The sequence below is a fragment of the Oncorhynchus masou genome, chromosome 32 (genome assembly GCF_036934945.1).
Source record: "Oncorhynchus masou masou isolate Uvic2021 chromosome 32, UVic_Omas_1.1, whole genome shotgun sequence".
Classification (NCBI taxonomy): Eukaryota; Metazoa; Chordata; class Actinopteri; order Salmoniformes; family Salmonidae; genus Oncorhynchus; species Oncorhynchus masou.
The window spans coordinates 24,729,863-24,743,294 of record NC_088243.1 but is presented as its reverse complement, the minus strand read 5'-3'; the positions used below and the strand labels follow the sequence as shown (position 1 = coordinate 24,743,294).

Sequence of the window (13,432 nt, the reverse complement as noted above, 5' to 3'; positions counted from 1 at the left end):
CACACCACGTGTAACCATGCCCAGGACCAGCCCAGGACCTCCATATTTGGCTTCTTCACCTGCGGGATTGTCTGAGACAAAGCCACCGGGACAGCTGATGAAACTGAGCAGTATTTATGTCTGTAATAAATCCCCTTTGTGAGGAAAAAAAAAAATTCTGATTGGCTGGTCCTGGCTCCCCAGTGGGTGGGCCCATGGCTGCGCCCCTGCCGAGTCATGTGAAATCCATAGATTAGGCTCCAATTTATTTATTTCAATTGACTGAGTAAATTGACTCAGTAAAATTGTTTAAATTGTTGCGTTTATATTGTTGTTCAGTATAGTACCAGGTCGGACCCCCCTTTGCCTCCAGAACAGCCTGAATTCTTCGGGGCATGGCAACGCAGCTCAATTGTTATCAAGGGACCTAATGTGTGCCATGAAAACTTTCCCCACACCATTACACCACCGCCACCAGCCTATAACGTTGACACCAGGCAGGAAGGGGCCTTGACTTTAGCTGATAAGAGTGCAACCCGGTGCTGTCTACTGCAATAGCCCATCAATGACAAGGACTGACGAGTTGTGCGTTCCGAGATGCCGTTCTGCACATCACTGTTATACTGCTCTGTTATTTGCCTGTTTGTGGCCCGCCTGTTAGCTTGCACGATTCTTGCCATTCTTCTTTGACCTCTCATGAATGAGCTGTTTTTGCCCACAGGACTGCTGCTGACGGGATGTTTTTTATTTGTCGCAACCTTCTCAGTAAACCCTAGAAACTGTTGTGCATGAAAAGCCCAGGAGGGCAGACGTTTCTCAGATACTGGAACCGGCACGCCTGGCACCGACGATCATACCACGCTCAAAGTCACTTAGGTCAATTGTTTTGCCATTTTGATGTTCAATGAAACAGTAATTTAATTCCTTGATGCGTGTCTGCTTTATATAGCAAGCCATGGCCACCCGACTCACTGTTTGAAGGAGCAATACATTTGTGAATGGGGTGGTGTACCTAAAACTGGCCAGAGTTTATATACATTATATTTGTACTGTAGGGTTTAGAATTTGATCCCCCTAAAGATAACTCTTTATTACCACTCAACAATGAATATGCCGCTGGACAAACACATCTGCTGTAGGAATTCAGCACAAATTCAATTCATTACAATCCTGCTTCAGCTCTCTTTTTGGCATGCACAGTGAGGGAAAACAGTATTTGATCCCCTGCTGATTTTGTATGTTTGCCCACTGACAAAGAAATGTTCAGTCTATAATTTTAATGGTAGGTTTATTTGAACAGTGAGAGACAGAATAACAACAACAAAATCTAGAAAAACGCATGTCAAAAATATAATTTGATTTGCATTTTAATGAGGAAAATAAGAATTTGACCCCTCTGCAAAACATGACTTAGTACTTGGTGGCAAAACCCTTGTTGGCAATCACAGAGGTCAGACGTTTCTTGTAGTTGGCCACCAGTTTGCACACATCTCAGGAGGGATTTTGTCCCACTCCTCTTTGCAGATCTTCTCCAAGTCATTAAGGTTTCGAGGCTGACGTTTGGCAACTCGAACCTTCAGCTCCCTCCACAGATTTTCTATGGGATTAAGGTCTGGAGACTGGCTAGGCCACTCCAGGACCTTAATGTGCTTCTTCTTGAGCCACTCCTTTGTTGCCTTGGCCATGTGTTTTGGGTCATTGTCATGCTGGAATACCCATCCATGACCCATTTTCAATGCTCTGGCTGAGGGAAGGAGGTTCTCACCCAAGAGTTGACGGTACATGGCCCCGTCCATCGTCCCTTTGATGCGGTGAAGTTGTCCTGTCCCCTTAGCAGAAAAACACCCCAAACAATGTTTCCACCTCCATGTTTGATGGAGGGGATGGTGTTCTTGGGGTCATAGGCAGCATTCTTCCTCCTCCAAACACGGGCATGTACAGTGGGGAGAACAAGTATTTGATAACCTGCAAAATCGGCAGTGTTTCCTACTTACAAAGCATGTAGAGGTCTGTAATTTTTATCATAGGTACACTTCAACTGTGAGAGACGGAATCTAAAACAAAAATCCAATCACATTGTATGATTTTTAAGTAATTAATTTGCATTTTATTGCATGACATTAAGTATTTGATCACCTACCAACCAGTAAGAATTCCAGCTCTCACAGACCTGTTAGTTTTTCTTTAAGAAGCCCTCTTGTTCTCCACTCATTACCTGTATTAACTGCACCTGTTTGAACTCGTTACCTGTATAAAAGACACCTGTCCACACACTCAAACAGACGCCAACCTCTCCACAATGACCAAGACCAGGGAGCTGTGTAAGGACATCAGGGTACAATTGTAGACCTGCACAAGGCTGGGATGGGCTACAGGACAATAGGCAAGCAGCTTGGTGAGAAGGCAACTGTTGGCACAATTATTAGAAAATGAAAGACGTTCAAGATGACCCTCGGTCTGGGGCTCCATGCAAGATCTCACCTCGTGGGGCATCAATGATCATGAGGAAGGTGAGGGATCAGCCCAGAACTACATGACAGGACCTGGTTAATGACCGGAAGAGAGCTGGGACCACAGTCTCAAAGAAAACCATTAGTAACACACTACACCATCTAAATGTAATGGATTAAAATCCAGCAGCGCACGCAAGGTCCCCCTGCTCAAGCCAGCACATGTCCATGCCGTCTGAAGTTTGCCAATGACCATCTGGATGATCCAGAGGAGGAATGGGAGAAGGTCATGTGGTCTGATGAGACAAAAATAGAGATTTTTGGTCTAAAATCCACTCGCCGTGTTTGGAGGAAGAAGAAGGATGAGTACAACCCCAAGAATACCATCCCAACCGTGAAGCATGGAGGTGGAAACATTCTTTGGGGATGCTTTTCTGCAAAGGGGACAGGACAACTGCACCGCTTTGAGGGGAAGATGGAGGGGGCCAAGAGCATTGAAGATGGGTCGTGGCTGGGTCTTCCAGCATGACAAAAACCCGAAACACACAGCCAGGGCAACTAAGGTGTGGCTCCGTAAGAAGCATCTCAAGGTCCTGTAGTGGCCTAGCCAGTCTCCAGACCTAAACCCAATAGAAAATCTTTGGAGGGAGCTGAAAGTCCATATTGCCCAGCGACAGCCCCGAAACCTGAAGAATCTGGAGAAGGTCTGTATGGAGGAGTGAGCCAAAATCCCTGCTGCAGTGTGTGCAAACCTGGTCAAGAACTACAGGAAACGTATTCTCTGTAATTGCAAACAAAGGTTTCCGTACCAAATATTAAGTTCTGCTTTTCTGATGTATCAAATACTTCTCATGCAATAAAATGCAAATTAATTACTTAAATTTTACGTGATTTTCTGGATTTTTGTTTTAGCTTCCGTCTCACAGTTGAAGTGTACCTATGATAAAAATTACAGATCTCTACATGCTTTGTAAGTAGGAAAACCTGCTAAATCGGCAGTGTATCAAATACTTGTTCTCCCCATTGTATATTTGCTTTCTTGAGCAGGGGGACCTTGCGGGCGCTGCAGGATTTCAGTCCTTCACAGCGTAGTATGTTACCAATTGTTTGCTTGGTGACTATGGTCCCAGCTGCCTTGAGATCATTGACAAGATCCTCCTGTGCAGTTCTGGGCTGATTCCTCACCGTTCTCATGATCATTGCAACTCCACGAGGTGAGATCTTGCATGGAGCCCCAGGCCGAGGGAGATTAACAGTTCTTTTGTGTTCCTTCCATTTGCGAATAATCGCACCAACTGTTACCTTCTCACCAAGCTGCTTGGCGATGGTCTTGTAGATCATTCCAGCCTTGTGTAGGTCTACAATCTTGTCCCTGACATCCTTGGAGAGCTCTTTGGTCTTGGCCATGGTGGAGAGTTTGGAATCTGATTGATTCCTTCTGTGGACAGGTATCTTTTATACAGGTAACAAACTGCGATTAGGAGCACTCCCTTTAAGAGTGTACTCCTAATCTCAGCTCATTACCTGTATAAAAGACACCTGGGAGCCAGAAATCTTTCTGATTGAGAGGGGGTCAAATACTTATTTCCCTCATTAAAATGCAAATCAATTAATAACATTTTTGACATGCGTTTTCCTGATTCTTGTTGTTATTCGGTCTCTCACTGTTCAAATAAACCTACCACTAAAATTATAGACTGATCATTTTGTCAGTGGTCAAACATTCAAAATCAGCAGGGCATCAAATACTTTTTTCCCTCACTGTACATTCTCTCCATGCGTGACTTCAGAGATCACACGCACACCTCATCTCTTTGGTATTTCCTTCGCATACACACATGCCATTAAGTTTTGACTATGCCCGAGCCCCTATTTCCCAACCATCCCATGATGAGCACGCATTGTCTTCAATTCAGGTGCTCCTGGCATGCGATGTTAGTGTGAAATTACCAAATATTTATTTTGTTAACCCCACCGTCTTGCTCTAAACAATCTCTGAAGTTCCAGTGTTATTCATTTGGGGAGGAGTTTGTAGGGGTGTGTGGAAGTGTGTAAATTGGATGTTAGAACTATTCATTCATTGGGAAAGGGAACAAATAGGAATTTTGTTCCACTAATTAGTACCCCATTCACACAAAAAACGTGAGACGTGTTGTTGGGGGTTGGCGCGGCTACCAAAAGTAAACTTGAAGCGAGGAAAGGAGGCCATTTTAGGCTATTGGCATCTAGGCCATCTCCTCCCACTATACCGTACAACCTCCCTCCCTCCTCTTCCAGTAACAGTTCCTCACCCAGGGCTATGCACATGTACAGACATGTTTGATTCACTATTCAGTGTGTGACCTCGTGTACAAAACATTAGGAACGCCTGCTCTTTCCATGACATAGCTTTCAGTCTATGATCCCTTACTGATGTCAATAAGTGTCGATGAAGGGGAGGAGACAGGTTAAAGAAGGATTTTTAAGCCTTGAGACACGGATTGTGTACGTGTGACATTCAGAGGGTTAATTGGCAACACAAAATATTTAACTGAACGGGGTATGGTAATAGGTGCCAGGCACACCGGTTTGTGTCAAGAACTGAAACGCTGCTGGGTTTTTCAAGCTCAACAGTTTCCCGTGGGTATCAAAAATGGTCCACATCCCAAAGGTCATCCAGTCAACTTTACAACTGTGGGAAGCATTGGAGTCAACATGGGTCAGCATCAAAAGTGGATCATTTTCGACACTTTATGGAGTCCATCCCCCAACAAATTGAGGGAGTTCTAAAGGGCGGGGTGCAACTCAATATTAGGAAGATGTTCCTAACGTTTGGTATACTCAGTGTATATGTGCCATTCAGAGGACGAACGGGCAAGACAAAAGTTTGAAACAGAGTATGGTAGTAAGTGTCAGATACACCAGTTTGAGTGTTTCAAGAACTGCAACGCTGCTGGGTTTTTCATGCTCAACAGTTTTCCATGTGTATCAAGAACAGTCCACCACCCAAAAGGACAGCCAGCCAACTTGACAACTGTGGGAAGCATTAGAATCAACATGGACCAGCATCCCCGTGGAACTCTTTCGACACCTTGTAGAGTCCATGCCCCAACAAACTGAGGATGTTCTGACGGCAAAGGGGGGTGCAACTCAATATTAGGAAGATGTTCCTAATGTCTTGTATACTCAGTGTATATACACACTAACTAAGTGTGTGTTGGGCTGAAAAACCTTAATGTTTCTCAAGTCCATCTGTGTGTAAGGCGGAATGTTTATCCCTATGATCATTGCCTGAACGCTTGTCCCAAGTCCCATTGGGGTCATGCCAGGACATGAGAACCATTAGGGGTGACGGTCAAAGCAGCTCATGACACTGCACTGACTATAGTTCAGAATCTGTGCTACCAAGGATGCCAGCTAAAGTATTTGTATCTAGACAGACTGTCACGAATACCAAGTGATAGATTTCACCTTCGGGGATCGATAAAGACTATTCACCAATCAACAACTCCTAGAAAGCAGCCTCACACCAACATTCATTTTGAAAGCGCAGCAATGCACATTTGCTCAATGCTCAATAGTATGTACGCATACTCAAATTTACAGAGCTGCACCAGTAACTCAGTCGAAGGTAGAAAACGACTGTTTAAAAAAAGAGTGGAGGGGAGATCAATCTAATTGGACTTCTTCACTTCTTGACATGTTTGTGGTCCATCCTTGTTTAACTCAAGTTTTATTTTGAGGATAATTAATGAATTTGCTTTGCTGCAAAGAGGCTATTCAGTCAATGGTTAAAACCAGATCACAGTGAAACAGTCAGGTTGGATTTTGTGACACTTGACTGGACATATTCAACCTTTACTACCAATCCATGCCACCCAGTCCACTGTAGTGGGCGATGAGTTGCATAAGGAAGCCTTGTGCAGGCCTTTTCTGCCAACTCAGCATGTCTCTCTGCCCTGGTTGACGGTCACAATGCTTTCATCTCTGAGCCGTCTCTCCCTGGGCCTTTCAAGTCAGAGTCATCAAAGTTAGATTTGCGGTATGGCAGGGACAGAGCGGAAAAGCTACTTTTTTCATGGGATATATTTTGACTACTTAACGGTGCGTAGGGGTCGAGCAGTTTGGGTTCTCTACTGGCGACGGAGGGCAGCAGTGGAGGTAGGAGAGATGCCCAGACGGCAGTGAGATCACTCTCCAGCCAAATGTCATGTTGGAAAGTTGGGAAAAATGCCCCACATCAGCACATTTCGCTCCACCCATCCTTCTGGAAGAGGAGGAGTTGAGACAAAAGAGGGATCAGAGAGTGAGAGATGGAGACAAAAGTGTTTCCCTCCAAAAAAGCTCTCTCACTCTCTTTATGAATTACATGTTTTAGTCTTGGAAGACCTTATTGACATTGGGGAAAATTCAGACCATTATGCAGCATTTTAGTTGCATGGCTTTACAACTTGCAGCGATACATTTTTAGATACATTAGCCAAATTGGATGGCAAGGCAAAGAGTGACATTTGTGCTCTCTAAAATGTTTGAATAATATTCCTAGACTTTTCCTGCTTGTTAAATATTTTTAGTCACTATCGGTAGCGACCATAAGTAATAACTATGTATATTTTACTGCCAATTTAGTTTATGTTCCCTTCTCTACATTTGTATCATTCCATTGTTTTATTTAGCCTAACTTTTGTTTTCTCTGTAAACGCTGTCACGTCCTTGTGGTTGTGGCTCAGGGTCAAGTAATAGTGTATACTGTTTAACGAAGGCCAAATACAAATTGAAGTAAAAATGCAGGCTTATTAAATCCTTATGGAGCACAAACCATTACTTTAAACTTGGCCCACGTGCAAGACTTGGCACATCAGTGAGGGTAATTAAGGTATATTTGTCATACTATTCTCCATAATATAATTATATTGTAAGCTATACTACTTCCAACAAACTACATGTGGCAATTTTCTAAATTAATCAAACCACCTTTCTTTTGTTTGTGTGTAAAGGCTGTATTTTTCCATTAAGTGGGATTCATGATTATTCCCCAAACTTAAAATCGGACTCTTTTTAAATCTAACCATGAGTTCTGAAATGGAGACAAATGTGCATGTTTCATGGCTCTCCCTCTATATTCTGAAAGCATTCTCTAGTCTACATTCAAGTCTTGTCACAATCAAATGAAAACGGTACACCATATTTAAAGGGATTGCTTCAGAGAAATGAACAGAAAAACGAATTTAATAAAATAATAAAAACTCCTTGCTAATAAAGACCACCCATTAGGTTTGTTTTCTGGGGTTAAATTCAATGTATTTAGTGTGCGCAAGGGAACCACGCCCTAGGAAAGGCGTAAAATGTCCTACGGCTGAATCGGTCTCATTGGGATTTGTCCACACACCTATACGCATAAGTAGGCTACACAGTTCATTCTTCAACATTTCTAACATTCCCACACAATGTCACTGCTAATTACTTGGGCACGGGCTGAAGTTTACATAGTGCCAAGAAAGCAACACCAGAGCACCCTTGTCATTTGAACCCTGGATTTCTCATTAAACCAATACAATTCTCCATATGCTCAGAGGACCCATCTTTGAAAGCGCTGACAAAGAATGGTCAAGTGATGATGAAAAAACTACCCAGGGTCAAAAAGCAGTCAGAAGTAAAAATGTTATGTTTTTCCTGAAAATCACCCTCTCCCCTGGCCCCTGCTCTTCACTTTACACACCAACGTCAGAGCTCAGATGGTGACGTGTGTGAGGTCGCTTCTCAGGGAGGCCTATTCAAGCACACAGTGGAGGGGATTACTCTGTGAAAGCAGCCCCACCTCGGCTTCTTTTGTCTGGGCGGCTTTGGCCCGCTGAAGCAGTGCATGCTGGTAAAAATGCCCATTTTGGTTGCCTGAGGAAGTTACTGCTCGTCTTGCTGTGAATGAGTCAGTGTGGCAGTCGTTCAAGAGATATAACCTTTAATTAACTAGGCAAGTTAGTTAAGAACAAATTCTTATTTAAAATGACATGGGTTAACTGCGTTGTTCAGGGGCAGAACAGATATTTACCTTGTCAGTTCGGGGATTCGATCCAGCAACCTTTCAGTTACTGGCCCAATGCTCTAACCACCAGGCTACCTGCCACCCCAATATATCATGATTTGGTGATTCGATCAAATACTATTCCAATAAATTAATGATGGGATTGTAGTGAAACAATCTTTCACACATCGTTTGGAAGCTTGTTTGAACGTATTCAAAGGAGACACATCCCAAGTTTTCAAACTGTCATCTTAGGTTAAATAAAGGATGAATTCATTGAGCAGGTCAGTTAATTGGCAGATGGAGTATTCAAAATAACACAAAATACAATTGTAAGCAGTAGGCATACAACTGCCAAAAAAGGTCAGAGGTAACAGACTAATACAATGCTCTGAGCTGATTTTAGACAGGCTAAACAGAAATGCATCCTATTTTCCTTTCTTTGTATTATCTTGGAAAAAGAGTGATGTGCTCCAGGAAGTGCCAACTTAGCTTGACCCACTTCCTGTGGCCTAGATCTGGCGTATCCATGGTGATGGTTTTGTTGAGCGCGAAAAAAAAGGATCCTGCCAAAACAACAACAAGCGTGACCCACTGTCCAGACCTGAGAAAGATAGACTAACCATTCCCACATCAATCAGTTAGCTGTCTGAGGATAAGTTATCAAACGACAAACAACCTCAGGCCTGAATGAAATCAATTTCTCCAAAGTTCCCTTTTTAATAGCTCAGTTGACAGCTTGAATGCGCCTCTTATGTAAGTATGATTGGTGGTGACACTCAGTCACCCTCTCACTTTCTTTCCCTCTTTTCTTGCCAAACAATGAGAAAAAGTAGGCCGGGGCGATCAGCTATGTGACCCTCTGACAGCACACAACAGTGGTTAAGATACAAAAGGCTAGGAAAGCTACTGCATCTCCATTGTTCAGATCTACATCATCTACCCACTGCCCATGCACCCCGAACCACCACCCCACACAACTGTGCCATGAAGAAAGAGTTCCCTGTTCTTCACCAACTGAAATGTCATTATTGTATGAAAACCACAAGCCTCAACTCCTCAAAGACACTCAATATCCCTCATTATTTCTGTATCTGACTGCACTCAATTTTGTCAGCTTTACTATACACATGACTATATGGTCAAGGCCTTCCTTTTGAATGATACCATTGAATCTTGAGATATGCTTGCATAACTTGGACGTTTGAGTAAATGCATTGACGTCAATAGGAGATTTGCAGACATTTAAGAGTTAGGAAGTTGATTTGTCATAGGTGATAATTGATTGTATTTTGCATTACATGTTACACATCTCACTCTGCAGCAACCAACAATGGAGACTAGAAGGCATAGCTTAAACTTTCTTTAGACATCTAACATTTGGATTACATTTGTATATCATACTCCACTCACGATGAGCTGGGCAAAGTAAAATGAGTTTAACAATTCTTGGTGGGACTAGTTAGGGTAGAGGGTCAAGCACCAAACAGGCGGGAAGGAAGAGCAATGGAGGCAGACGGTGCCTAAAGCCTCATGGTTTGAGGCCCCAGGCAGCAGTGTTTTTGGGAGGGGGCCGGGGTGAATTGCACAGCACCTCCCATTTCAAAAAGGCCAGGGCAGGAGACAGGAGGACCAGCCAAGTGTGAACCAGGGGGATGAGAGGTCAAACGGAGAAAGCTACATGTTCTCAGGACGTCTTCACCTTTTTTTCCTCTTTCTTTCTTTTTTAATCTGTCTGGACTGGAATGAAATAATGGCTGTTTAATATCCACAGAAAGTCATACCAAGGAATACTTATGTCATACCAAGGAAGTAAAATATATTTGTGAAGCACTTTAGAGTTGTTGGACATGACAGTGGATGGACATGTATTTTCGGGTGCTAATCATTATAAATGGTATGTCAGTTAATAAAATACAACTTTCCCCATACAACTGAGACCTTGTGTCCAACTGTTGGACTTATTTGTGGATAGCTTCTTCCAACATAGAACTGCATCCCCAGGGATCACAAGGCCACTATAAGAACATAGCACAGACCAGGGAGCTATAAGTTTAGTACACATTTTTTATGTGTCAAGCACAGAGCATAACACAGACATGTTCAGTCTACAGGAAAAGTAGGATTGTGAAGTAAAAAAAGGACACAGTGAATGTCAGGAGCTTCTCATGGACACACATCAAAAACACGTGTTTACTTTGTCATTATGGGGTAGTGTGTGTGTAGATGGGTGAGAACAAAACAATTTAATAAATGTTGAATTCAGGCTGAAACAAAATGTGGAATAAGTCAAGGAGTATGAATACTTTCTGAAGGCACACACAAAAGTGCACATACGTGGATGCACAAATTGCATACACCACACAATCACAACATTTTGCAATCAATAGATAATACACACTGTATCCTTTCATAGCAGCTCCACCAATATATCTTCATAACTGTGTTACAGGACAGGTCACAATCGATCAGCTCACTTTTGCATCACAACCTCTCAACTCCCAGACGGTAACAAAGTGTCATTCTGCCACAAATTAAGTTGGGAAATGGCTGTGAGCAGCTGCACAAAAGAAGTGATTCAAACAGATTTTGAATCATTTGACTTTCATTTGTGTCACAGTGTAGTTCCACTACCTCTACCTCAGTAGTGCCCCTTGCCTCTACTCCCACCCCTCCCTCTAAATCCCCCTCTACCTCTCTCACTCGACAGGTGCCCTGCGGACCTCCTCAGCTTCTTCCTCTCCTCGTGGTGATCACGCTCTGCCTGCTGCCGCCGCTGTTGCTGCTCCGACTGAAGGAGATCATTGAAAAAGGACAGGAAGAGAGAGGAGAGGGAGGCAGAGAGAGAGAGAGATACTTCTCATTGGAGTATGATTAAGCGACCTTGTGCAAAAAAAAAATAGCTTTTCTATTGTCAAACCTGTAATCAATGTTGACCTTGGCACTGCTTCCTCCAGCTCACCCAGCAGACCCTCATCAGTCTCTCTGCACGTGACGGAGCCTTACCCAAACCTAGCTTGGCCTTGCACCATCAGTGTCCCGTGCAAAACCAATGCTATTGTTTTTTTTAAACTGCAATATCCATGCAACTTATTGATAATTGAAGCATGTTTCGAAGGGTGCTGATACAAGATACAAATACAAGACACAAGAGTCAGTCGCTGACTGATTTGGGAGTTCGACCTTTATCTGGGGTTATAACACAAAACCTAAACAACAGTCAAAAATGATCATGATCAAAACACGGCATTTCCTGTGGCATTGGTCCTCTTCTGCATGCACCATTACAGATTATACACAGTGGATACACTGCAGTGTCAACTTTAACCGGTACGTTCGGTACGTTATTTTGTGTAAACATCTACGTTTGGGAGAACAGACTGATGGAGGTAAAATGTCAATGACAAGCTCTCTGTTACTGTTACTGAACCCAGGATTAGCAGAAATCCAGATTAGTCAGTAGTCAAATGGAAAGTTGACCTCACCAACCCACAGTCACCCACACACTCACATTCCTCATGAATCATTCTGACTGGACTACAAGTGAGAAGAAAATGAAAAAGACTCTGGATAAAAGAGACTGCTCCATTTGAAAAGACAGGACTGTGAAGGCAGCATTTGTTGTACACAAATCACACATTGTCCCTTTCAGTGGCTTATTATGCAATGGTGTCACTTTCATGGCTTACCTTCTTGAGGGTGAAGGTGAGATGTTTGCTGCCGACAGCAGTGTCAGCCACATTTAATGTTCCATAATGTTCCTCCAGCGATGCTCTGTTAGACAGTAGACACATATGTCAACATAGGACACATAGGCAGGTCTATCACGAGCATGAACAGATGCATGCATGCACACACACAATATAATGCTGTTGAAATGCAGTACCGAGAACGCCTGTTTTCTATACTGCTTTCACATAGGACTCCCGGTATTCTGCCTGCAAATAAATTGGGCAATGTTTCTTTCAAACAGCCCTATTTTACTTCTTTCTTGTCGTTATTCACCTTTTATATAGCCATTGCTTTTGCCGGGAAGGAGCAAGAGGCATTAAACTTTGACCCGGTTGTTGTAGTCAGTTTATAGTCAGACCCTCCACTGCTTTCAGACCCTCCACTGCTTTTCTCCGGGCGGGCAGAGAAAGCAGAGCAAGGTGGGTGGAAAGGACGGAAAAGGCAGAGCAGTGACTGTATGCTTGCATGATAGTCCATATCTCCAATCATCTTTGCTGATAGTTGGTCTAATTTAGTATGTATGGTAAAGCTTCAACCCTTAGCTACCTCTTCCAATTCAAAAGAGCCAAAATGCGTCAGAGGATAACCCGTCAGCCCGGTTTCGGTTGGGTCATTATAATTAAAAACGATGCATTCTAAAATAAACCACGCACATGCCTCGCATGCTTGCCTTTGGTGAGTTTAGGCCATAAGTTAGCAGTTTGCCTACTTAAATTTGGATACTCAAAACGTTGTCAGATATGTTCTGGTAGGCTAATTATATGAGCTAGACAAATAAATCCATGATTAATTAGTTAATGAAGGTCCTAAGAAACATAAGACTAATACAATACATTTTTTAAAGAATTGAATAGCATATTTTGAGTTGAATTATGTTACTATGTTACAGCCCATGGCTACACAGACCCATTGTCTGAATTGTGGGTGGGCCTGGCTCCCCAGTGGGTGTCCCTATGCTCTCCCAGGCCAACCCATGTCTGCGCCAATGCCCAGTCATGTGAAATCCATAGATTGGGGCCTAATGAATTTCCTTCAATTGACGGATTCCCTTATATGAACTAACTCAGTAAAATCATTGAAATTGTTGGATGTTGCATTCATATTTTTGTTCATTAGAGGATCAAAGGTCAAATAGGGGTAGAGTGAATAAAGTAAAAAAATAAATAAAAAGCATTTATGCCAACAATAAGTTGTTTTTGTAATTGCCCTGAAATCTTTGCAAATTGTAAGTGTTGAGAGTGGGGTGCACTACAACTACTGTGCTACTATT

At 42.9% G+C, this 13,432-nt stretch overlaps 1 long non-coding RNA gene across 1 annotated transcript; it reads right to left on the bottom strand.

Annotated features, from left to right (window-relative positions):
• Positions 1–10,479: 10,479 nt before the first annotated feature.
• On the bottom strand, positions 10,480–12,001 carry LOC135525743 (uncharacterized). The gene is made up of 3 exons (XR_010453208.1): positions 11,351–12,001; positions 11,125–11,221; positions 10,480–10,990 (listed from the first exon to the last, which is right to left on the bottom strand). It is a non-coding gene; the product is annotated as an uncharacterized LOC135525743 (long non-coding RNA).
• Positions 12,002–13,432: the final 1,431 nt, after the last annotated feature.